This window comes from Eucalyptus grandis, chromosome 6, assembly GCF_016545825.1.
Source record: "Eucalyptus grandis isolate ANBG69807.140 chromosome 6, ASM1654582v1, whole genome shotgun sequence".
NCBI lineage: Eukaryota > Viridiplantae > Streptophyta > Magnoliopsida > Myrtales > Myrtaceae > Eucalyptus > Eucalyptus grandis.
Genome location: NC_052617.1, coordinates 29,166,787 through 29,192,023, shown reverse-complemented (window position 1 = coordinate 29,192,023; position 25,237 = coordinate 29,166,787). Strand labels below are relative to the sequence as shown.

The following is a 25,237-nucleotide window of genomic DNA, read 5'->3' as shown; positions in this document are numbered from 1 at the left end:
AAGAAGGGTCCGGTAAGAGGCAACTAACATGCTAATAGCAACCTATTATGATTCACATGGCAAAGAGCTTGTTCTATTAGTCCCACAGCTCCTTATAGAACACTTGCTACTGTGGCCTAAATGCTATGCACCTTCTACAAGGATATTCGGGAACGTGTTACTTTTTATTGGGGCAAAGGATACCCCTCACAAGCTTCCCCTTCTTTGTGTAAATGTGTAATTGGCTTCGCGTCATCACAGCCTATTCTTTGATGGAGAGATCGAAAGCATTAGGGTCGTAGCTTGAATGTGAAATTCCCTTCATTCTCTTTCTTTCTTTCTGATCAAGTCTAGGAGTGAAAGTAGCTTGCCCTAATTCATAAGGTGGGAGAGGGATGAAGTTCAAAGATTGAAAGGTTTTCTTACTTTTCGCATCAACCCTTGCCGCGAAGAAAACTAGTCATACCCACAAGGAATTAGTTACTCAAAAAAGTTGACTTGACTTCAAGCAGCTTATAAGAACCTTACGATTTGATGCGCGAGGGCTGATGACGGGATGTGAGGAGTCATGGTCTACCACCTAGATAAGAAGTAGGATAAGAGCATGCCGACGATGGAAGGAAGAGGAACATGTTATAAGAAGAGAAGGCTTAGCTAGGGCGGGTGAGGGACCTATATATGAGCTTTCCTCTTCTATTCTTGCATGAAGCTACTAAGTAGTCCAAATGCATGTGAGATCTCGGGCCGAGTCCAAATGCCACATTTCTTGAGGCTATCCACTTCGTTTGCACGAAGCCTCAATTTTCTCGATTGGCCTTCAAACTGAAAGATCGGTTTGCAATTGACCATAGCGAACTTCTCTAGGAGGTCTTCAGTGTACTTCTGTTGATAGAAGAAGATCTCAGACTCGGTCTCTTTCTAATCCTAGAACATCTTGGTGGTGAAAAACCTCCTTCCTCTTCAATCATCCTAACACGTTCTTTCTTATTCGGTCGATTTCCTTAACATCGTCTTCCCTGTGACGACTAGGTCCTCTCAACATAGACGAGGCTAATCGGCTCTTTCTAGCTTTTTTGAGGAAAGTGGAAGATTTAAATGTGGCCCATCATTTTTGAATAAGAACTCGGAAATCTTTCCATGCCCTCTCGGTACCCACTTCAGTGCGTAGAGGGGCTTGCAAACAGAATTCGTTGGATCCTTGCTTGAGAATCCGCTCTTAGCTCAAGCAAGGGTTTATGATAGGAATTCCGGTTTATGGTTTCTAGTGTTAGAAAGTCTCCTATGTCTGTGGCTAGAAGAGAAAAGCCCTAACTCTTAGTGACATGTAAGCGTTAGAAGAAGATTTAAATTGCCTAATGTTCTCTTTGGAGGGGAGGGAATATCCTATTAAAGAGATAGTCTTTGTCCACCCTTAGAAGAGGGAAGAGGTCATCATTTATTTATTCATATAGTCACAATTGCAGCGTGCCAAGTGAGCCAAGCTAGGGAAGACCAATAACTGAGGGAAAGATATCAGTTTGATCACATCCTCGTATATAATTTGATAAGATGGGTCAACCCAAAACCAATAGCAATAGCACACCTAAACAACAACAAAGAAAGAATTGGTCTTATCCTAGTGGGGCAAACCCCTTTTATATGAGGTAGGTAGGTTGAATAGGCTCACTTAGCCTGGGAACAATCTTATTTATTTATTTTTTCAGTATGAGAAATTGCTTTATTGTTGAGGAACAGACTATTAGGGCACGCATGACAACCACTATGTTTTTCTGGAACAGAAATAGATTTTTTTATTTCTATTTCTAGAAGAGTTTCTTAGCAAAAATAACTGTTTGATAATGACATAAAATTTCTGCTTTAAAAATAGAAATCTGTTTGATAACGACACAAAATTTCTACTCTAAAATAGAAATCCGTTTGATAACGACACAAAATTTCTTCCTTTCGGACGACGACGGACCAGCGGATGGCGATGACGGACGTCGGCGGCGGCGCGGCGGTAGTGGCGGTCAGTGACCGGTGGTGGCCGGCGGCTGGCAGGCGATCGATGGACGATGGTCGGCGGTAACGGATGAAAAAGACCGATTGACGAACGATGAGAAAAATTGTTATTTCTCATTTTTGTTCCAGAAATATAGAAGTAGAAAATTTCTACTTCTGATTTCTATTCTAAACCTAATTCTGGAATAGAAATCTATTCCGAAAATAAAAAAACAGAATAAGTTTATCAAACGGATTTCTATTTCAAAAACAGGTCTGCAATAGAAAAATTGTTTATGGAATAGAAATTACTGGTTGTCATGCACCCCCTTAGTGGTAGTGCAAAACACTATGTGGACTTCATCTGAAGCGGTTATTCTCTCTGCTTATCTTTTTAAGAAAAGCAATAAAAAGAGCCCCGGGAAAGGTATCGAGATTGGAGATCGTAGTCTCAATCCTAACCTCTTAGCTTTTAGAAGCTTAGTCCTTATAGTTTTAAGGGTAAGGGAAAGAATCAAAAAATGTTATAATAACACTATAAGAGGAGATTGATTTTGACTCTTTCTTGATGCTTTGAATAGCTATCTTGTCGTACCTTTGGTTTCGTACTTGTGGGATTCAACTTTCCTGGGCGATTGGGTCCGTGATCTATGGCTCTTACTTCGCCGCAAAAGGGAGATACATAGGTAGACTAGAAGTTGTAGTTCTTGGCAAAAGAGAATTTCTTTTCGATTGAGTTCTAGGCTCTAGGCTTAAGAGCCGAATTAGTTATTGGGATTGGTGTAGAGACAAAATTGATTGAGATTTGTAATTAGCTGCAATAAAAGAATACGCTCTTTCGGCAAAGAAGTGAACAACGGAGATCTGCAGATGTTTGAGGGAAGAAGACGGTGCTAGCGAAGTTAATTAACTTAAAGGCATCGGTTTACTCAATTTCTAAGAACAGAGCAGGGGAAGAAGGATAGAGTTTCTTCTTATTATTATTAATAAAGCATATAGAGCATACTTCCCCTTTCTAGAAGACAGGGAATAGAGCTTTGAATAGCCGTAGCAAGGGAAGCAAGAAGTTTTCTTTCCTCTCATTAAGAAGGCCTAGGGCAATAGACAAAATTCGGAATTCGTGGGGTAGTTGCTAGGATAGATGCATAGAATTCGGATGCCGAGAATATGTGTGCCACGGAGCGGTAGAAGATCCAAGTCAAAACCTGCTGCACAATGCCGACAGCTTCACATTAAAAGTCCGCCTTAGCTCACATTGCCCTCAAAGACATTCAAGAGAAGGTAGTTCATGGAAAGGCCTCAAGAAGGCAAGAAGTAGCATCCTGATAGTTGTTCTTGTGCCCTAGTCGAAACTTTTTGCGATTGGCACGGCTAACCCTATTTAAAAGAGTAAGGGTTCCTGTGGGAGCAACTCCATAGCTACCCGAACACAAACTTTTCTTTATTTTGAGCACGCCCCGTAAAAAGAGCCGCCAAATGTTTTGCATTACTGTTTCTCTATGGGATGAAGACAAGGAATTGATAGAAACCAAGATCTTTTCTTACTAGAAAGGGTATCCCACCAAATAGTCAAAGCGGAAGGGGATTGATGTTGAGAATGCCCTCTTGTCTTTCAAAGAATAAACTATTAGATGTAGGCATTTTCCCATGCTAAAGGAAGCAAGGAGTTGGAGAAGGCAAGCAAGGGAAGGCAATTCAATTCTTAATCTAAGAGCAGGGGGTAGGACATAGTCTTAGGCTATTTGCGCCTTATCTGCTGTGAGGGGAATAGCCACTACTAGTGAAAGCAAGTGACATACTTAATGTACGAGGAGGAATAGAGATCGACAAGCAAGAGTCTCCCCCTGGTCGCCTGATTAGCGAATAGTGCCTCACTTTCCTTCTAAGCTGACATTAGTCTAAGACAAGAAAGAAGATCAAATAGAATCTGATTTCCGACACGAAAGAGTAGTAAAGCATCGAAGCAAATAGCGTAAAAAGGACACCTATTGAATATGCTTTGGCACATCGAGGTAGAGCCCTGGACTCTTTGCGGGATAAGGGTGGTTAGCAAGAAGGTTTTTGAATCAATAAAGGAAGAATGCGGCTCCTATGGAATCCGCTTTTGGTAATAGAAGGGGACTGAAGGCAATTTGCCTTATTAAATAGAAGAGGCTAATTAAGAGCCTAACTTGAAGGAATAGGGGATTAAGGAAAAGGATTGGGCAAATAAATAGTTTCTTAGAGAGCCGATGGAAGGCTCAAGACAGAAGAAATTGACATATAATAAGAAGGATCTGATGTCATGGTTCTTGTTCAAGAAGGGACATCCTTTGAATCAACTGTTGGGAGCATAGTGGAGGAACGAATTGAGAGACCTTCCTACCAAAGAATCTTTCTAAACAGCGAAATTGACTTTGAATTGAAAAAGGAAGCTTAATCATCAACTTAAAGCTTCGGAACATGTTCAATTCAATACTTTGAGGAATCAACCTCGATCAATTCAATTAATGCTGCCAACTCTTTGCCACAAGGGCTATCCGGATGTCTATCTGGGGCTATAACCAATTCCTTGGCTAGCGGCATGAACCATTGAATCCGGTAAGGTTTTTAGGTGCTTGGGCTGGCCAGTAGAAATTGTTTTAAGTTTCGAACGAAGGGCTGGATGGGTGGTCACTCATCTATGATAGATCAATGAAAGGGTTGTTCTTTGATCTTAAGGAAGTTTAAGGAGGAATAAGAAAAAGTTGGGGGGTGGGTGGAATAAGTAAGTTACGAGTACTTGGTTATATGGTTAAGGAGTGAATAAACTAGGTTATATACATTGCGAGAAAAACTGCTTTCAGCTCTACCTTCACTCCTGGTTATCAATGGAAATCCACCCTATGTTCGTTTGGCAACTGAGCTGTATACTTGAATACTTCACTAGCGTCATCTATTTCCGAACGGGTGTAAGCGCTTCATTCACATCCGGATTCGTAGTTAGCTTTGGAATTGGAGGGCATGAATGGATGTTGGAACGGGTCCCGAGTCAATTGCATGTGCTACTACTGCCTCCCTAGCAGTTACCTTGGCCTCCTCCATTCCATTTCTAGTGCAATATCTGATGGTAGCAAATCCTTCGAATCGAAAGCCATCACCTTCTCGTCCGGAATCCCTTCGTCCTGTCTTAGGTTCCCCTCGCTCGCTTCCATATACATTACCATTTCATCTACCAGTTTTCCGAGCAGATTTGATCACAGTCCCATAAGTAGTAGGGAGAAAGCTTATTTCGTGCTTGAGATCCCCTATGAGATGTTCTTCTAGAGAAGCCCCTGCATATGCTACCCTTATCTATTCATGGTTCTGGATCCAGATATGGAACTGGAATGGTGATGCATGATGGGGCGAGTGATTTCCAAAACGTAAATTTTTTCTTTTGGGATTTTCTGGTAAATTGTATGGGGTATTGTATATTAGGAAGAAACGAAAGGGAATAAGAAAAGATAGGATGATCTCCTTCCAAGGTATAAAGGCCACGCCACAAATCGAGGATGAGGATCAAGATGTATGAGGCTCACCACCAAGGCCTAAAGCATCTACCAGCCAAGGATGAAGGATTTCGGGATAGGAGAAGCTCACCACCAAGGCCTAAAGATTCCACCAGCCAAGGATAAAGGGCTTCTTGGCTCACCACCAAGAAGTGATCTATGCTCCAAGGGTAAAGAGACTGAAAGGAGTTATCCACTCTCCAAAGATGTTCATTTAAGCAGAAGAAATCTCACCATTTTCATTCATGAAATTAGTATATCCCCTACATTGAATAATTTTTCCCTGTGTATAGGAGGATTTTAGACCTAGGAAATATAGAAAATAGACTTTAATGACCTAGATACTTAAGAAAGGCATTTATTAGTACGGGAACTTGCATTCCTGATCCTTTGGCCTTATGCATTTTTGAACCTTTAGCCTTATCTATTCCTGAACTGCATTCTTGAACCTTTAGCCTTCCAAAATTCGTGCTCCTCCCTTGACCAGAGTATAATCCTCTTGAAACTTCATCAATTGCTCATGCCAGATGTCTAAAATGACCAATTTATAGTTATCGATATACCATAATGTACCGATAAGTAATTAACATTATTCATTCAAAATGATCCACTGAAGCACATATTGCCCAATTTCTTGCTTGGCTTGGATAAACATCGATGGTTCTGAGTTGATCAATGGAGCTATGTTAGATGCTCCCGCATCATCCTCCCCAGGTTGTTTGAGATTTGTCCTCAAATCTAGAAACTTTGAGATTTGTCCTCAAATCTAGAAAGTCTTGTAAGCATTGTCACTAATTTGCTCAATAACTTTAAAGGGACCATCAGCACTAGGCATGCGCTTGTTCTTTCGTTGAAATGAAAATCTCTCCTTCCTCAAGTGAAGCCGTACAAGATCACCTGGTTGAAATTGAGTCTTCTTGCGATGTTGATTAGCCTTGTTCTTGTCAGATTTGTTGGCCTTTTCAATATTGGATCGAATTCGCTCATGGAGCTTCTTCATTGATTTAGCTCTTTTCTTGCCATCGAAGCTTACTTGAGAATTAGATGGAATTGGAATCAAATCAATAGGTGTCAGAGGATTATTTCCATACACAACTTCAAATGGCGATTGACCAGTAATATAACTTGGTGATTAATTGTAAGCAAATTCGGCATGTGCAAGTTTTAAATCCCAATCTTTTAAAGATTTAATCACCATACCATGAAGAAGAGTGGTTAGAATATGATTTGTTACCTCCGTTTGGCCATCGGTTTGTGGATGACAAGCTGTGCTGAATAAGAGTCTTTTACCAATCATTCTCCATAGCGTCTTCCAGAAGTAACTTAAGAACTTGGAATCATGATCCGACACAATAGTCTTTGGTACTCCATGAATGCGAATAATCTCTTTGAAATAAAATTCAGCAATATTAGATTCATCATTGGTCCTGTGACATGGCACGAAATGACCCATTTTAGAGAACCACCATGATAGCATCTTTTCCCCTTTGAGTTCTTGGTAGAGCCACAATGAAATCCATGCTAACATCTTCCTAGGGCTGCAATGGTACTGGAAGTGGAGTATACAAACCTTGATGGAAATGTGTTTTTGATTTTTGACAAGTTGCACAGCTTGATATGATAGCATGCACATCTCCACTCATCTTTGGCCAATAGAAATGCTCTTGAAGGACCTGAAGAGTTTTGTTAATACCAAAATGACAAGCCAACCCTCCACCATGGGCCTCTTGAATCAGTAATTTCGAAAAGAACTCTTTGGCACACATAATCGTTTTCCATTAAAAAGAAACCCATCTTACAAAGAATATGTACATTGAACTCGCTGCTTACAATTGTTGATGATGGATGAGAACTCCGCAACTTCAGAGTAAAGTTCTTTCTTTGATTGAAATCCAAGAATCCTAGAGTCCAAAACAGCAAGCATAGAATATCTTCTCGATAAAGCATTTGCTACAACATTAGTGTGCCCGGGTTTATATTTTGAGACAAAAGAAAAGGATTGAAGAAATTCAACCCATTTTGCAGGTCTAGAATTAAGCTTTCGATGGCTGCAATAAACATAAGTGCCTCATGATCAGAATGAAGGACAAATTGTTTTGGCCTCAAATAATGACTCCAATGATCAAGAGCTCAGACAATGGCATAGAACTCTTTGTCATAAGTTGAATAATTCCTCTCGGAATCAGATAACTTCTCGCTGAAATATGCCAATGGTTTTTGTGCTTGCACCAGAACAGCACCAATACCAACTCCGCTTGCATCACACTCAACTTAAAATACTTTATCAAAATCAAGAAGTGCACAAATAGGGGACTCACAAAGTTTTTGCTTGATTACCTTAAAGGCGTTTTGAGCTGCCGTTGTCTATTCAAAAGCACCATTCCTCATGCATTATGTTATATGAGTCATGATGGTACTAAAATTTTTAACAAAACATTGATGGAAAGAAACAAGTCCATGAAAACTTCTTACATTAGAAATAGACTTCGGAACCGGCCAAGTCTTCGTAGCTTCCACCTTGGCTTGATCAATAGGGATTCCTTCTTCGGAAACCACATAACCAAGAAACATAATGCTTGGAGAGAAGAACTCACATTTCTCCTTTTTAGCATATAGTTTTTGTTCTCTCAAGACATTAAAGACCTGTTTTAAATGTGAGAATTCCTTTGGTTGAGTGAACTCCTTTGGAGAGTGGATAACTCCTTTTGGTCTCTTTATCCTTGGAGCGTAGATCACTCATTGGTGGTGAGCTTTTCCTATTCCAAAGTCCTTTATCTTGGGCTGGTGGAAGCTTTAGGCCATGGTGGTGAACTTCGTAGATCTCGATCCTCATCCTTAGTTGGTGGCGTGACCTTTATACCTTGGGAGGAGATTGTCCTATCTTTTATTCTTGCCCTTTGTTTGTTCCCCATATACATTACTCTAAGCATTTAACCAGAAAATCCCCTCTAAAAAAATTTTCGTTTTTTGAATTAGTCACCCGATCATGCATCAAAAGATGGGTATCAAAGCTCAAGGTTCAACTGATTTGAGTGATTCCTATATTCTATTACAAATTCCTTATCGATGATCAAGTTTTAAGAGCCTTGACTTTGGAGCAAGCGCACAACGAATGGCAAGATCGCGTAATCCAAAATCTTCAGCAACAAATGGAGTGAGTCCTCAATCATCTAGAGAATCGGGCAAGACATGGACAGCCAGCAAGGCGTCCCAATGAACGGCATCAGCGTGATGATTCTGAATCTCGTTAAAATGTGGATGGCCCTTTCAATTCCACTGGAGACAACTAAATGATTTTGCACTCTAGTGATTTTGAATCTCAAATTTAAAGATGAAGAGGAGGCATAAGAAGAACGAAAGAGACTTAAAAGTACGGGTCCCCAGATGTGCAGAAGGCAGGGGAAGAGGTCCTTCTCTAGTCTCACATTGCTTAGGGGGGAGTTTTGGGCTAGTTTATAAAGGCTTAGGTTCTTTTAATCTGTGTAACGTGTTTTAAAGACGTGACGACTCAATGTCCAAAGCGGACAATATTACATAATGACGCTCGGGTCATTACAAATGGTATCAAAGCATTGCATGGATTTCATTGTGGCTCTACCAAGAACTCAAAGAGGAAAAGATGCTATGATGGTGGTTGTCGATCGGTTCTCTAAAATGGCTCATTTAGTGCCATGTCACAAGACCAATGATACATCTCATATTGCTGAATTAGATTTCAAAGAGATTATTCGCATTCATGGAGTACCAAAGACCATTGTGTCGGATCGTGATTCCAAGTTCTTAAGCTACTTCTAGAAGACACTAGGCGTCTTTACTTTTATGTAGTTCAAGAGTCGAAAGGTCCGTATTAATAAAGGCTTTTGTTAAGTTACTAGGTGTCTTTATTTTTACGTAGTGCAAGAGTCAAAGGTTTAAGTTCGTAGGTCTTTAAAGTCTGTTTTTAATATTCCCTAAGGCTAAAATCCTCATATAAATAGGGGAAAACAATCCAATGTATGCGATATACGAATTTTATGAATGCAAATGGTGACATTTCTTTGCTTGAGTGAACTCCTTCGGAGAGTGGATAACTCCTTTCGGTTTCTTTATCTTTGGAACGTAGATCACTCCTTGGTGGTGAGCCAAGAAGCCCTTTATCGTTGGCTGGTGGAATCTTTTGGCCTTGGTGGTGAGCTTTTCCTATCCCAAAGTCCTTTAGCCTTGGTTGGTGGAAGCCTTAAGCCTTGGTGGTGAGCTTTGTAGATCTTGATCCTCTTCTTCGGTAGGTGCCGTGGCTTTTATACCTTGGGAGGAGATCATTCTATCTTTTCTTATTCCTCTTCGTTTCTTCCCCGTATACACTAGTCCATATACTTAACCACAAAAATCTCCTCTAAAAAAGTTTCCGTTTTAGAATCACTCACCCCATCACGCATCAAAATATTGGTATTAGAGCTCAAGGTTCATCTCATTTGAGTGATTCATTTCTTTCTTTTGTATCAAATTCCTTATGGATGATCAAGTTCCAAGAGGCTTGACTTCGGAGCAAGCACACAACGAAAGGCGAGATCGTGCAATCCAAAATCTTCAACAAGAAATGGAGCGAGTCCTCACTCTTTTAGAGAATCCGGCGAGACATGGACAGCCAGCAAGGCGTCCGAATCAATGGCATTGGCATGATGATTCTGAATCTTGTCAAAATTCTGATGGCAATTCCGAGTACACTGGAGACAACCGAACGATTCTACACTCTAGTGATTCTGAATCTCCAATTTGAAGACGAAGATGAAGAGGGAGGCATAAGGAGGATGAAAGAAACATTAAAGTGGAGGTCCCTGAGTTTGACGGTAATCGCAATCCCGAGGACTTTGTGGATTGGCTACACGCAACTGAACAAATTTTTCAGTTCAAATCCTATTTGGATGAGGAGAAATGTAAGGTTGTTGTACTAAAGCTGACCAAATATGCTTCACTATGGTGGGAGAATCTAAAGCATCAACGAGCAAGGGAAGGAAAATGCTGAATCAAGTCTTGTGAAAAACTCAAGAAGTTGATGAAGAAGCGGTTCTTGCCCGACTACTATAAGTAAGATCTCTTCCTCAAACTGAATTCCCTAAGACAACAAGGGATCGGTGTTGAAGAATACATTCGTGAGTTTGAACAACTCAAAATGAGTGAAGTTCCAGAAGTTCCTGAGCAAACCATCGGTCGTTTCCTTTGTGGGATGAATCAAGAAATTGCTGATATGGTTCAACCGTATTGGTGCTTTGAAGACGTATGCAAGTTAGCCATAAAAGTTGAAAAACAATTGTAGAGCAAGAGGTTTTCCTCTAGAACCGCAAGAAAGGCGACATCCTGTTTTAAGGGTGCTTCCTCAAGCAAGGGCGAGATTACATCGACAAAAGACAAAGGCAAGGGAAAATTTGCAGAGCCTTCCAAAGAAGTTCAAAATAAGTTTGGAGGCGATGTAAGGAAATTCTTTAAGTGCCATGATTTTGGGCATTTACAAACAAATTGTCCAAATCGGAGAGTTATGACTCTTCAACAAATTGAGGAGATCAATTCGGCGCTTCAAGAGGCTGAGGGCAATCAAGACCAAAATACTGCTGAATCAAATGGGAAGAAGATGTTGCGGAGAAAGCCGATGATGGTGAGCTGTTGAACATCCAAAGAGCATTGCATGTTGAAGTTTCTTCTAATAAAGAGCAAAGGGAGAATATATTTCACACGCGTTGCACCATTAATGGAAAGGTGTGTTCAATGATCATCAATGGTGGGAGTTGCACCAATGTTGCTTCGACAACTCTTGTCGACAAGCTGAAGCTTCCAACAACGAAACATCCTCAATCATACAAGCTCCAATGGCTTAATCAAGGGAATGAATTCAAGGTAACCAAACGTGTTGTTATATAATTTTCAATTGAGAAGAACTATCGAGATGAGGTTGTATGTGATGTGATTCCTATGGAGGCATGCCACTTATTATTGGGTAGACTGTGGCCATTTGAGATAAATGCTATGCATGATGGTCGGAAAAACACATACTCTTTTCATAAGGAACAAAAATGCATTACTCTTTTACCATTGAGTCCTTCTTTGATACATAATCATCAACCTGGGGAGGGAAACACTTATAAGGAATGTATTTGCTTTGCTTGTGGTCGAGAAAAGGAGTGAGATAGAGCGACCCATACATCCAAAAATGCATTGTTTGTTGAAAGAATTTGCAGATGTGTTCCAAGAGGATTTGCCACTTGGATTAACTCCCACTTTGATCCCCGGTGCTCCACTACCAAACAAGCCAGCTTATCGATGCAATCTAGAGGAAACAAAGGAGTTGCAAAGATAGGTCGATGAACTTATTGTCAAAGGATACATTTGAGAAAGCATGAGTTCCTGTTCTGTTCCGGCTCTACTTGTACCTAAGAAGGATGGTACATATGAAATGTGTGTGGATAGTCTGGCCATCAACAACATCACCATTAAGTATAGGTACCCTATGATGCATGATGGGGTAAGTGATTCCATAATGGATTTTTTTATAAGGGGATTTTTGTGGTTAAGTGTATGGAGTAGTGTAGATGGGGAAGAAATGAGAAGGAATAAGAAAAGATAAAAACAATCTCCTTCCAAGGTATAAAGCAGCGCCACCAACCAAGGATGCATATCGAGATCTACAAAGTTCACCATCACGGCCTAAAGCTTCCACTAGCTAAGGATAAAAGACTTCGGGATAGGAGAAGCTCACCACCAAGGCTTAAAGATTCCACCAGCCAAGGATAAAGGGCTTCTTGGCTAACCACCAAGGAGTGATCTACTCTCCAAGGATATAGAAACCGAAAGGAGTTATCCACTCTCTGAAGGAATTCACTAAAGTAGAGGAAATCTCATCATTTTCATTCATAAAATTCGTATATCCCCTACATTGGATAGTTTCCTCTATTTATAGGAGGATTTCGGCCTTAGGAAATATTAAAAACAAACTTTAATGACCTAGGAACATAAACGTTCGACTCTTGAGCTACATAAAATAAAAACGCCTTGGAACTCAATAAAAAAGCCTTTATTAACACGGAAACTAAATGCCTTTAATCTTCAGCCTTCCGCATTCTCGAACCGTTAGCTTTCCGTGTTCTTGAACCTTTGGCTTTCCATATTCTTGAACTGCATTCGCGAACCTTTAGCCTTCCCAAAATTCGAGCTCCTCCCTTGACCAAAAAATAATCCTCCTGCAACTTCATCAATTGGTCAAAGAAGACATCTAAAATGACCTCCAATTGATAGTTATTGGAATACCACAAAGTACTGATAAGTAATTAACATTATTCATTCAAAATGGTCCATCGAAGCACGTAATGCCCAACTTCTTTATTGGCTTGGATAAGCATCAATGATTGCTCTTTGGACTGGACAAAGTAGGACACACATATGGTTTCCCATTGATTATTTCTGCCACACATATCTCGACCTCATCATCAGACTCTAAGTCCAAGTCTTGCTCGACCATTTCTCCCTCTAAACTTGGGTTCCTGTAATAGGTTTCCTTGGAGGAGTTTGTTCGTCGCTCTTTCATCAGTTGTTCGTAACTAGCTACTCTTGATGCCAAAAGGAACAGGTCATAAAAGTCTTGCGATTCCCATTACTCTTGCAAAATGAATATCAGCTCCTTTAGGGGAATTATGATGCATTCTCTATCAGTTAGATTGGTTTACACCTCATTTGCAGCTTCCTGAACCTCACTATGTATTCTCCCCTAATTCACCTTGTAATTGAGTCAGCTAGATCGGCCACAGTTACCTCTGGCTCAGCTTGATAAAACTGCTCATGGAACTTGTGTTCCCACACTTACCAAATGTAAATTGAGTTGGGTTGCTAATTCATGTACCATGTAAAGGCCGATTTAGGCAAGGAGTTGGCAAACAACCTCAACATTGTAAATCATTAGCCCTAGCTCCTCCACATTGCACTGTGAATTGGGGATGTCTTCAATGGTCGTTGGGGACGCCTCTCCTGAGAAAAGCACAAATTTAGGCACCTTCTACCCGCTGCCCAATCGATGAAGCCTATCGATCGGGTATGGTTTCCTCTATGTCGGCCTAACCAAGGGCCTGACATCAATTCCAACTTGCTAAAGAGCCTAAATTACATGATTCCTTTCCTATTCAACTGGTGTTGGTACTGGAACACGAACTGGATCTGAGGCAAGTTGGTCTACTCTTTGATGCTCCATTCCCCTTTTCCAAAGCATTCGCCTCCAAGTTGATTAGGATGCTGGCCGGTAGGTTTGGTTTGGATTGTACTAGTGATGAGCTTGCCCCCTAGCGTTACTTTGCTTGGGACTCTGGCTTTGGACGACACTAATTGGTGCCTCAGCTTTGTTGTTTTCCTCATGATGTGAACGTTCGCATACTGCAAGTTGGGTTTAGGTGGAGGGGTGGGATGTCATAAACCTTAATGGCCTTTCCTTTGTCTTGTGATGCGGGTTGGACTTCTCAACTTACTTTCCGACCGACTGCATAGATCTTTGGTTATCCGAAAGCATGGCTTTGAGGACTCTGCCTTTTTTTGGATCATAGCTTGTATCAACTTATTACTTGATTCCTCAATCTATCTATTGTCTTGAAGCAGCGAGATCGTCACTCTTGAGCCTGATGGTTGTGGTGGCAAACAGATTGACTTCCATGGCCATGCGTGAATATCCATCAGAAGTATCCTCATCCCCGACCGTTGGGAGGGTAGGCTCCTCAACCCTGGGAAGTGGAATTCCCATGGGGGTGTTGCGGGCGTAGCGATCTAAAACCTAAGCATCGAATAGGGAATTTAGTGAGGCTTCCCTAGTCAACTTATCCCATAAAGTCCATATTCGGTTAATCAGTCTAGCCACTCCCTTACTAATAATGTCTTCCGAATATGTTTATTCTATAATATAAATGTGAAAGCGAAGTAGCTTGTAGAATCTATAGTATCTATGAGGTGCATTTGTATCAACGCATGCCAAGTGGGTCAAAAAAGAGGATTTTGAAAACCGAGAGCATTTCCCATTACAAATGTAGCGATATCAATAAAGTTGAGGTAGTGGTAACTGTCTTTCAAACCGCCTACAAGGCTTCTAAAAAGCGCTTTAACAAGATCGCTTCCCACCTTCTCATCTCAGCAAGCGTCTGAGGTTGCATGTGCATTTTAGATTGTTTTCTCTTTCAGTGCTTTGAAGGGACCAAAGAGAAGGCTTACTCCTTGCTCAAGTAAGCACGCCGATGGTCATCCCAATGAATTGCGACACACTCAATCCACCTAAACATGCTTGTTGAGTTGAATTCCTGCCTTTTCTTTTGTCCAATCCCAACCTCGCATTCAACCTCCTCGTCCATCAATCCCATTCCTTCTTATAATAACAAACAGCGATGGTCTCAGTTCTACTCTAGGCACACTCTTATTTAGACCTTGCCAATCTCTCTTAGCTCCCAAATCTATTTTGATTTAGGCCCTTCTTACATGTCAGAGGGATGGCTTGAATGAGTGTCGTCCCTTCGATCTTGGTGACTGTGACCTAGAGATTGTCTCAGTTCCACTCTAACTATGATGGAAGATCTCCCTTTTCTCTCTCCTATTAGGCAGTTAATCCTTGTTGATTGAAAGTTGAGTACAATACCTTGTTATAAGAAAAACTAATCCTTAATTTCCTGAAAGTTCTTTAAGGATGTCTTCTTTCTCCCTCTGAGGGGGATTGAGGGGGGAAACATTATGATATGATATTCGTGTTGGATATACAAAGCAGAAGGAGAAGCAACTTCCATTTCCCAAGCTTTTCCCCGATAACCTCGAGGAAACAATTTCGTTCCGTCTCATTTTTTAACCTAAAATTCAAGGGCAGAATAAAAAAAAAAGGTCTAATGATGGTTCCATTTATTGCGAGTCATACAAACAAAGTTTTGAGATGACATTCGCCTTCTTTTCCTGCACCTAGCTCTAGGAATCAACAAGCAATACAGCAAGGTTCCTTGGCCAGTCTTTCCATTAAGAAGCTTAGAAGTTCTGAGCAAAATGCTGCTTTGAAAAAGAAGGATAACACGTCGAAGGCTTCTTTAGGATGGTGGGAAAATCCACTGGAATCAAGGCTCATGAAGCATCCTTTTTGCCACGGAAAGGGGGTGAAAGCAATTAAAATAACCAAAAGTCTCGTGGGGATTCCATCCTTTTTTAAGGTAAGAGAAAGAAGCGGGAGGAAACCACAATTGTGCTCCCTAGAGAGAGGGTTGACCCTACTCATCACGACCACTATTAAGGTTTTGAGGCCATTGTTGGCAAGCTGCTCGTTACTTACCCCTTTTTCACAATCCACTACCTTCCATACCTGAAATCACACACTCCCAATGTTTTCTTCACTTATGCGATTTCGAGGCTCGTGGGATAGGGGTCAAGTTGCCATTTAGACCTTATTATTCCGCCCTCAACACTTGTCATCTCCAGAACAAAATTCTTGTTCCTGAGAGTCAAGGCAAGGCTTTCAAGATCGAATGAAGCCCAAAAGGCACTCTAGTCCTTGTTGAGTGTAACGCCTTCGATCTAAAGGAATTATTGGATGACTCTGTGGAGTAAGAAACTATCGGTTTATTTGATCGACAACTTGGTTGTCGACTGAAGGATTTTCAAACTCAAAAGGTTTCTTGTGGAAGATGGGCCCTTAAAATATTCCATTTTTTGGTGAGCAAACGAGCTTCTGGCAAGACATCGGGGGGAACATCTATTAATTCATAACTTGCTTTGATTGACTGAGAGTTAGATGCCTTTAAAGTACAGCTTTTATTTCGTATTCGCACTTAATAAAGAATACGACATGCTTAATGCCAAACTTGAGACTGAGAGTTCGATCCGTTATGCAAACACCTTAATAGCTCTTTCTATAACTACTATATCTAATAGCAGATACAGTTGTGTAAACTCCCCCAGGACGAAGGGAAGGCTTTCATTCACCTTGCGTACTATGAGAGTTAACTAGTTACTTTCTTACCTTGCTTACCTTGTGGACTATATAGGAGTAATCGGAGATTGTGCATGAAAAGCAGCATGCAATGTTGGCTTGCTTTACGTGAGCGTGCTGCGCTCTTGTTACTTGTGATCCTCTATAAATCGGCCGTGTTGCCAGTCCACGGGTCCAACTTGAAGTCATCAACATCGCTTTTAGGGGAGATGAGTGCCCCATAGAAAGCTTGATCTATCTGCCCCACCATTTTTTTGTATGCCTTTCGATCCTTCCAAGGAGAGACCTTCAGACCAGTGCATTGCCATTGCACGGGTACCCAATCCTACAACTTGATCAGTCTCCCATGTCAAAACGTCCAGGCGATTCGGATTAAGAAATGAAGCCATCATATAGCCCAACTTGTGACTATATAGCTAACAAACATAGATAATAAAAAAAGGGGGTGTATAAAATCGGTACTCATTGATAGGAGTAGACTTCCAGTCGTATCTGACTTTGAAAAGCAATCATGAAAGGATTGAGACTAGGATCTTCGACCATGCTATTTTTTTTTTCCTTTCGTTGATTCGAAAGCATGCAAGCAAGCAAAGGCAAATGATAAAGAAGAGCGAGCATGAAACACAGCTTCCTGTCTATATGATTATTGAATCCCAATGTTACGAACAAAGGGAGGAGGAAACAAGCTTCAAAAGAAAAGGGTTGGGCTTATGACTGAACACGAAAAAGAATTGAAATGTTGAAGATGGAATTGATCTTTGACCTTGCGGTCAAGAACTACTGTTCAGGTTTAGGAATCATCATGCCTTTCTTTTTGTTGTTGTTAGCCAATTGATTCCTTGATCTTATCTAGTGCTTGATAATTACACTAGTAACGTAGGGAATAAAGTGAGATCGAATGTGCCAATACCGGACCTGGACATGCTAACTAAACCGCTATCTTTGGCAAGGCAGTCAACAAATGCTTCTAGCGTGTCAAGGCATTGTTTTTTTTTTTTTTTTTTCATGCTAGTTGGCTTCGCTAGCTTGCTGGCTAGTTTTCTTTGCTATAAATTGAGCACTCACTTCCTTGAAACATCTCAGACTATTCTTATGTAAAAGACACTACACCTTTAATCCTACTTCTCTCAAGTTGGAAAGGACTGTCCGTGTCACTAATAGGTAAATCAATTCAGAGTCAATCCTGATGTAGACAAGGCTTGAGATCCCACTGATTGTTGCTCTACAACTGCTTACTTTTTTTTTTAGGTGACTCACCCATCTCTTGGCATAGTAAGAAACAAACCGTAGTATCCCGATCAAGTACTGATGCGGGAGCATCCAACGTAGCTCTATCCACCATCGATGTTTATCCAAGCCAAGAGGGAAATTGGGCATTATGTGCTTCGATGGATCATTTTCAATGAATAACTATCAATGGGAGACCATTCGAAATGTCGTGAATGACCAGCTGATGAAGTTTCAAAATGATTATTTTCTGGTCAAGGGAGGAGCTCGAATTTGAAGATTCAAGAATGCAGAAGGCCGAAGATTAAAGGAATTTAATTCCCGTGTTAATAAAGGCTTTTATTAAGTTATTATGTGTCTTTACTGTCATGCAGTCCAAGAGTCGACAGTTTCGGTTTCTAGGCTATTAAGGTCTGTTTTTAATATGTATTAAGGTGTCAGTTTCTAGGCTATTAAGGTCTGTTTTTAATATGTATTAAGGTGTCAGTTTCTAGGCTATTAAGGTCGGTTTTTAATATGTATTAACTCTAAAATCCTCCTATAAAGAGGGGAAAACTATCCAATGTAAGGATACGAATTTTATGAATGAGAATTGTGAGATTTCCTCTGCTTGAGTGAATTCCTTTTGAGAGTGGATAACTCCTTTAGGTTTCTTTATCCTTGGAGCGTAGTTCACTCCTCGGTGGTGAACCAAGAAGCCCTTTATCCTTGGCTGGTGGAATCTTTAAGCCTCGGTGGTGAGCTTCTCCTATCCCGAAGTCCTTTATCCCTGGCTGGTGGAAGCTTTAGGCCTTGGTGGTGAACTTCGTAGATCTCGATCCTCATCCTTGGTTGGTGGCGCTGCCTTTATACCTTGGAAGGAGATTGTTTTTATCTGTTCTTATTCCTTTCCATTTCTTCCCCGTATACACTACTCCATACACTTAACCACAAAAATCCCCTCTGAAAAATCTCTGTTCTTGAATCACTCAACCCATCACGCATCAAGTACATTAGCATAATACCGAGCCATTGCATTAACTACTTCTTCACTTCTTTGGCTATGGTGCTTACTCACGAGTCTGGGAATTACCCATTATGGTGCTACTTCACTCTTTTGCGGGATTGGACGCTGACGCTTTGAGCTCTCTTTCTAACATTCCATTGCCATTTGTAGAACCTTTCTGGCGAAAATCAATGAAGTTCTTGTTCCTCTTTACTTCTCAAAGACATCTTCAACTTCAAAACACATAATCAGCTCCTACACAAGCTTAGTTTCTTATAGGGTGCGCCGTCAAGCTTGTTGCTCGAGTTTCAAGCTCGCAATCATGGCTACTAGCTCCTAAATGTTGTAGCAATTGACGCTCAATCAGGATTGTGATAATAGCCATGGTCGTGAAGCTAGAGCCCAAGCTCATTGTGATATCCAACAAGTTGGCTCGATGCGCCTAACCATGAGCCTGGCCATGACCCTCGACCACGGGAACGCACGTGCGGCCATGAGTGATTGCAAGTGACCTCGTCCAATGACATTAGCGCTGAAGTCAAGTGCTTACTTCATCTCCCACAGGGCTACTTAGGACTAGGAGACATGTGCTTCACTATTAAAGCACATCTCTCCTAAGTAGCCCATTTAATGTAATCCTGTGCTTGCGTGCCTACACTTCCTCTTCTCATGCGTGCCAACAAGTCAGATGAAAGAAAATGGGGTTGCTGTGTTGTAGGCCTTGCGCATCTCGCTTGTTTCCCCCCTTTTTTGGCGGTTTGCGTGGTTATCTGCAATGACAACGGTGGTTTTCCTGTCGAGTTGCAAGTTATTCTCAGTAAATCCTGCGTTTCGTTGGACCAGATATGTTCAATTGAGTCGCTAGTATAGTCGATTTCTTTTTTTGGTGCTAGATGTTTCTATGGATGGCGTCTATCTATGGATGATCTACTGGGACCGTAGTGGACCAAGGAAGAGCTTGAGCACTTCTACGATGCTTATAGTAAACATGGGAAAGATTGGAAGAGGGTATCCTTTTGTCTAGTGTCTAGTTTGCATTGATTATTTTATTTTATTTTATTTTATTTTATTTTTATGGTTTTTATATAGTTCCTTCAGCTAGTCACCAATGGTGGTTGCACGTTTGTCAATCTCGCTTGTAATTTTGATAGCAGTCGATACTATGCTGGTGTTCCGCACAATGATAATTAGCCGAGGAGTTGATGTAGGACATTCACCTTGGCTGGTTTGGATTTCATCGAGGGTAAACAATGATGGTGCATTAGTGTTGACCATTATTCAAGTCCTCAAGCTAGGTAGTCTGGGTTGTCCTATTTCTTGTATACCCCTCAATTTTATGTGAATGTTCAGTTTGCCTTTCATTTCCACCATTTGTTGGATCATTTGCTCGACTTGTAAATGGCTTTGCCCCCTCTTCTACTCTTTCACACTCCTTTTACTGATGGGTGGGAAAAGAATGATGAGGCTATGTAGTTATAGCACTTCTTTTGTTTCAATAATATTCTAGATGAGGCTCTTCCTCTTTTAACCGTGTTTTATTGTCCACCGTGTCTAGGTGGTTGGTATTGTGCGTAACAGATCCGTTAAGACTTTCTACAACATCAACGGAGTAATAACCTCTGTTTGTATCCATAATGGTCAGAGTCGAATTTCTCTGTGGAAGTATGACGTCGATTAAAATAACTCCATTTTTTGTAGGAATTCAATAGCTGCTTGCAGTGTCTGTCTTTTTCAAATTGTTTGTTGTAGTGATGTTTGTGTTGTTTCAAGTTAGTATAATTAAAACACGTGCATTCCATCAAATTCGTTTAGCAATTGGAAATGCATTAGCTTCGGCTCTAAGGATGCAACTGAGTTCTCTCTCTTCAAATGCAGAGCTTTTCTCTACCATGAATGGTAGTTTTAATTCCAAACCCTAACGGCAATCTCCCACGTCACCATTCCCTCTCCACTTCTCTACCAATTCCATAACTTAATAGCCCACTTGAGTCTTTCCGCTTACTTCTCCTTTGTTATTGTTCGGTCCAGTCCTGTTTCTTTGTTCCAACTGGGTCTTTCCACTTTTAGTCTCCAACGGTGACTTCTCCTTTTCCCTACGCCAATTGCCCTTCTGATGGAAGTCCTACCTTGTTTTGCTCACCCCCATTGTCGTGAACACTAGTATAGCTCCTCCATCATCCAAATTGACCATCCTCTGTCCTTATTCCTCAGCCAATTTTACTCTGCATGCACCACTTTCATGTGGCCTCATCTTCAGTTCTCGCCTACTCCCCCTTAACCTTCCTTCATTTCCTTTGGGGCTATTTTCATGGATACCGATGAACAAGAAGAGGAATGACGCTATGCTGCCCTATGCAACCGGATGGGCTGTCTCTGGTTTTAGCAAGATATCTACATTTGGGATGCACAGCCTGCGCAAGAAAAAATCGAGGAATGCAAGAAAATGTTGGTCGAGACAATTCTTTCTAATCCCTCAATAAACTTTACAGCTTTTTAGAGTACTTTAAAGCGTGCATGGCACACAGAGAGAGATGAAATTTCACAACGCGTGTTAGAGGGCGGTTGGTGGCTGTTTTCTAATCATCTAGTAATATTCAAACCTTGGATACCTAATACACCTTTACATTGTCACGATTTCTCGACGTGTGCATTTTGGGTCCATGTCTTTGGACTTCCACTGGAAGTGTACTTACCATATGCTCTGCAAAGCGGTTAAGCGTATAGGAAGTGTGTCGGAGGTGAAGATTGATACTAAGGAGGGCACAACACTCAGGGCAGGCCGAGTTGGAGTTGACATTGACTTAACGCACCCACTAAAGATGGGACAGCTCATTTGTATAGACAGCAAGACCATATGGCTTGATTTACGATATGAAAGGCTGTCTCATTTTTTATATTCCTGTGGTTGTTTGGTTCACTATGCCATGTACTGTCCAGACATCCCATTCACTGAAGCGAAAATGCAAGGAAAGGAAACGATGGCTTTGGCCAATGGCTTAGAGCAGAGGTTAAAGAGTGCAGTCAGTATTGAATAACCTTTTATGGGGCAAAGGTCGATCCTTTTGCGACTGAAGAAATTATTCCTGAAACTCCTCCATTCATGCTGGCTATAAGTTCCATGCTTTACCACCAGCAGAGATGACATCAAAGGGACTTCAACCTAGACCAGGCTTGCAGTAATATAGCTCCACTACAATACATTAGACAGACGCACTTGTTTTAGCTCCAAAAGAAGTCAGAACAAAGGAACCTTCAACTAGACCAGTAATGCTGCACTTAAACTCCAGTGAGCAGCAACCACCACCTCTCCTACAAGTTCCACTTTCTACTGATACCATCAAGGATCTCGGCATGCTGCAACAAGACTCCATCATCCTTAGCACACTTGACGTGGTTCCACTTCTGCAATATCATGAAGGAGCAATTCCACCATAGAATCCGTCAACTGCAGCTCTGACTGTATCTCCAGACAAAAAGCCAAGTTACTTTGATTAGACTCGGGAGGCAGCCTCTCTGAAGAAATAGAAACATTCCAGAGTATCAACTAAAGTAATGACCGCAAAGAAAGTTAAACGGTATAACACGTGGGATACTCATACCTCTACAATTGATGATTTAGATGAAACATCACTTTTAGAAACTCCTGTCCCGTTTGTTGAAAATGCCGGAAAGTGGGTTGAGGTGGCTTGCCACAAAAACCACCGCAAGAAAAATGAGGCTACTTTGTTGGAATTGTAAGAGACTGGGCTCTCCCATGACAGTTTCAGCTCTCAAGGCCATTGCGGTCAAAGAGAAGCCTGACTTGGTATTTTTTATGGAAAGGAAGAACAGAGAGAAGGTGGTTACCAAAATTCAGCGAAGACTAAACTACCCGAATTCCTACATTACCAATCCTTCCAGAATGGCTGGGGGTTTGGCCTTGTATTGGCATTCTCACATCACTATACATGTGGAATGCGCTAATAAGAACATGATGAAGCTAGTATGGGCATCATGATGAAGCTAACCTGCATATATGCGCCTGTCAACTTCCTACCAACTCCCTACCTTGGCTATGCGCTAGCGATTGTAATGACATCTGCTACCACTGGGAAAAAGTGGCACAAGGTCAGCAAACTTGCATCGAATGCACTATTTTCAGAAAGATGATTCATGACTGTTCACTAGTGGATCTAGAGAGTAAAGGTTGTGCTTTTACTTGAATGAACAATCGCCAGGGTGGAGACTTGGTGATAGAACGGTTGGACAGGGCTCTTTGCAATTTGGATTGGCGACTCACCTTCGCAGTAGCTGAGATATTTGCTTTACATGCTGTACAATCTGACCATAGCCCTCTGTTACTATATACAGAGGCTAAAAATACATGACTACGCAAACATTTTGTCTTTGAAGCCTATTATTGGTTACACCACCCGGAATGCCGTAGCATCGTCGCAACAACATGGGCCTCAGCTATGTGTGCTAGTAGTAATCTGCCACAAAAACTAAGAATAGTCAGCTCAGCACTGCAGAGGTGTAGTCGAGCCTTGTTTTCCAATGCACATTCACATATTTTAGATTTACAAATAGCATGGCAGCAAGAGTAGCAGTACAGTCCCTGACAAACCAAAACCAAGCTACCTATGACTTCCAACTAGCGACAAAGTTAATGGCAGATTTACAAATAGCATGGCCGCAAGAGGAGCAGTACTGGATAATGACACAAAAACACCAGATTCTTTCACGGTACCACTATTCAGCGTAGATAGCAAAACAAAATCAGCATAGTACAAGACAATAATCAGAACTTGGTAGGTAATGATCAAAGTCTTAAAGAAATGACTACGGCCTTCTTTTCTGATCTTTACGAGGTAGCAGGTTACAGGGACTATGGCCCGATTCTGAACCAATGTTCAAGCATTGTTACAGCTGAGTTGAATGCTTTATTAACTGCCGAGCTCACACTAGAGGAGGTCCATTAAGCCACTTTCTAGTTGGCTAAAACTAAGGCCCCAAGCCCAGATAGTTTGAATGGTCTTTTCTACCAATCTCACTGGGATATTCTTCACAATAATCTTTTCCTTTATGTCCAGACCTATTTCCAAATAGGAGTCATGCCCTCAGTCCTCAATAGAACAATCCTATCCCTTATCCCAAAAATCTTTAACCCCGAATGCTTGGATCAGTTTCGAGCTATTAGCTTATGCAACTACGCATACAAAATCATATTCAAGATCCTTCCCAATAGACCTAAACCCTTCCTTCCCTCACTAATATCCTCAAACTAGCCATTTCCATAGCCGACTTACGACTAAGAGCATCCGCTACTCTATTCGCTTTCCCTGGATGATATCTTATCTCACAATCATAATCCTTTAACAACTTCATCCATCTCCTTTGTCTCATGTTTAATTCCTTTTGTGAGAACAGATACTTCAAACTTTTACGATCTGTATATATCTCAAACTTCTCCCCATACAAATATTGGCAAACACTATAGCTGCTAGTTCTAAATCATTCATCGGGTAATTCAGCTCATGGGGTTTCAATTGTCTAGATGCATAGGCTACAACTTTGCCATGCTGCATCAACACACATCCTAGTCCTTTGTGAGATGCATCACTATACACTATGAAACCATCAGGTCCAGTAGGTATAGTCAGAATTGGAGCTGAAGTCAATTTCCTTTTGAGCTCCTAGAAACTTCTTTCACATTCCCCATTCCATTCAAATTTTACATTCTTTCGGGTTAACTTAGTTAAAGGTCCTGCCAGTCTTGAGAATCCTTCAATGAACCTCCTATAATAACCAGCTATTCCTAAGAAACTTAGTATTTCAGTAGGTGTTGTCGGTCTCGGCCAATTCACTACCATTTCAACCTTTGCCGGGTCTACTGCAATTCCTTCTCCTGACACCACATGCCCGAAAAATATTATCTGGTCCAACCACAGCTCACACTTACTAAACTTGGCATACAACTTATGCTCTCTCAGGATCTGTAAAACTATCATCAAATGTTGCTCATGCTCTTTAAGCCCTTTTAAATATACCAGAACATCATCAATAAATAGAATTAGAAACTGGTCTAAATAAGGCTAAAATATCCTATTCATCAAATCCATAAATGCAGCCGGCACGTTAGTCAATCCAAATGGCATAATAAGGAACTCGTAGTGTCCATAACGAGTGTTGAACGCAGTCTTAGAGAAGACCGAACTTCCCTGGAGTTGGTCAAACAAGTCATCAATTCTAGGCAAAGGATACTTATTCTTAATGGTCATCTGGTTCAGCTGCCTATAGTCAATGCACAAGTGCATCAATCCATCTTTCTTTTTCACAAACAAGACCGGTGCACCCCAAGGTGAAGCACTTGGTCTAATGAATCCTTTGTCAGGCAACTCCTGCAGTTGCACTTTCAACTCCTTCAATTCAACTAAGGCCATCCTATATGGGGCTTTTGATATTGGTCCTGTTCCAAGCATTAATTCAATTTCAAATTCAATCTCCCGCTCTAGCGGCAATCCAGGCAATTCCTTAGGAAATACATCTTGAAATTCGTTAACTACACGAACTTCCTGAAGTTTAGGCTCCTCCCTTGCATAATCTTTAACTATGGCTAGG

At 41.1% G+C, this 25,237-nt stretch overlaps 1 pseudogene; it reads right to left on the bottom strand.

Moving 5' to 3' along the window:
- The window catches only part of LOC120294416, a 29,862-nt pseudogene that overhangs the window by 3,118 nt on the left and 1,507 nt on the right, over positions 1 to 25,237 (bottom strand).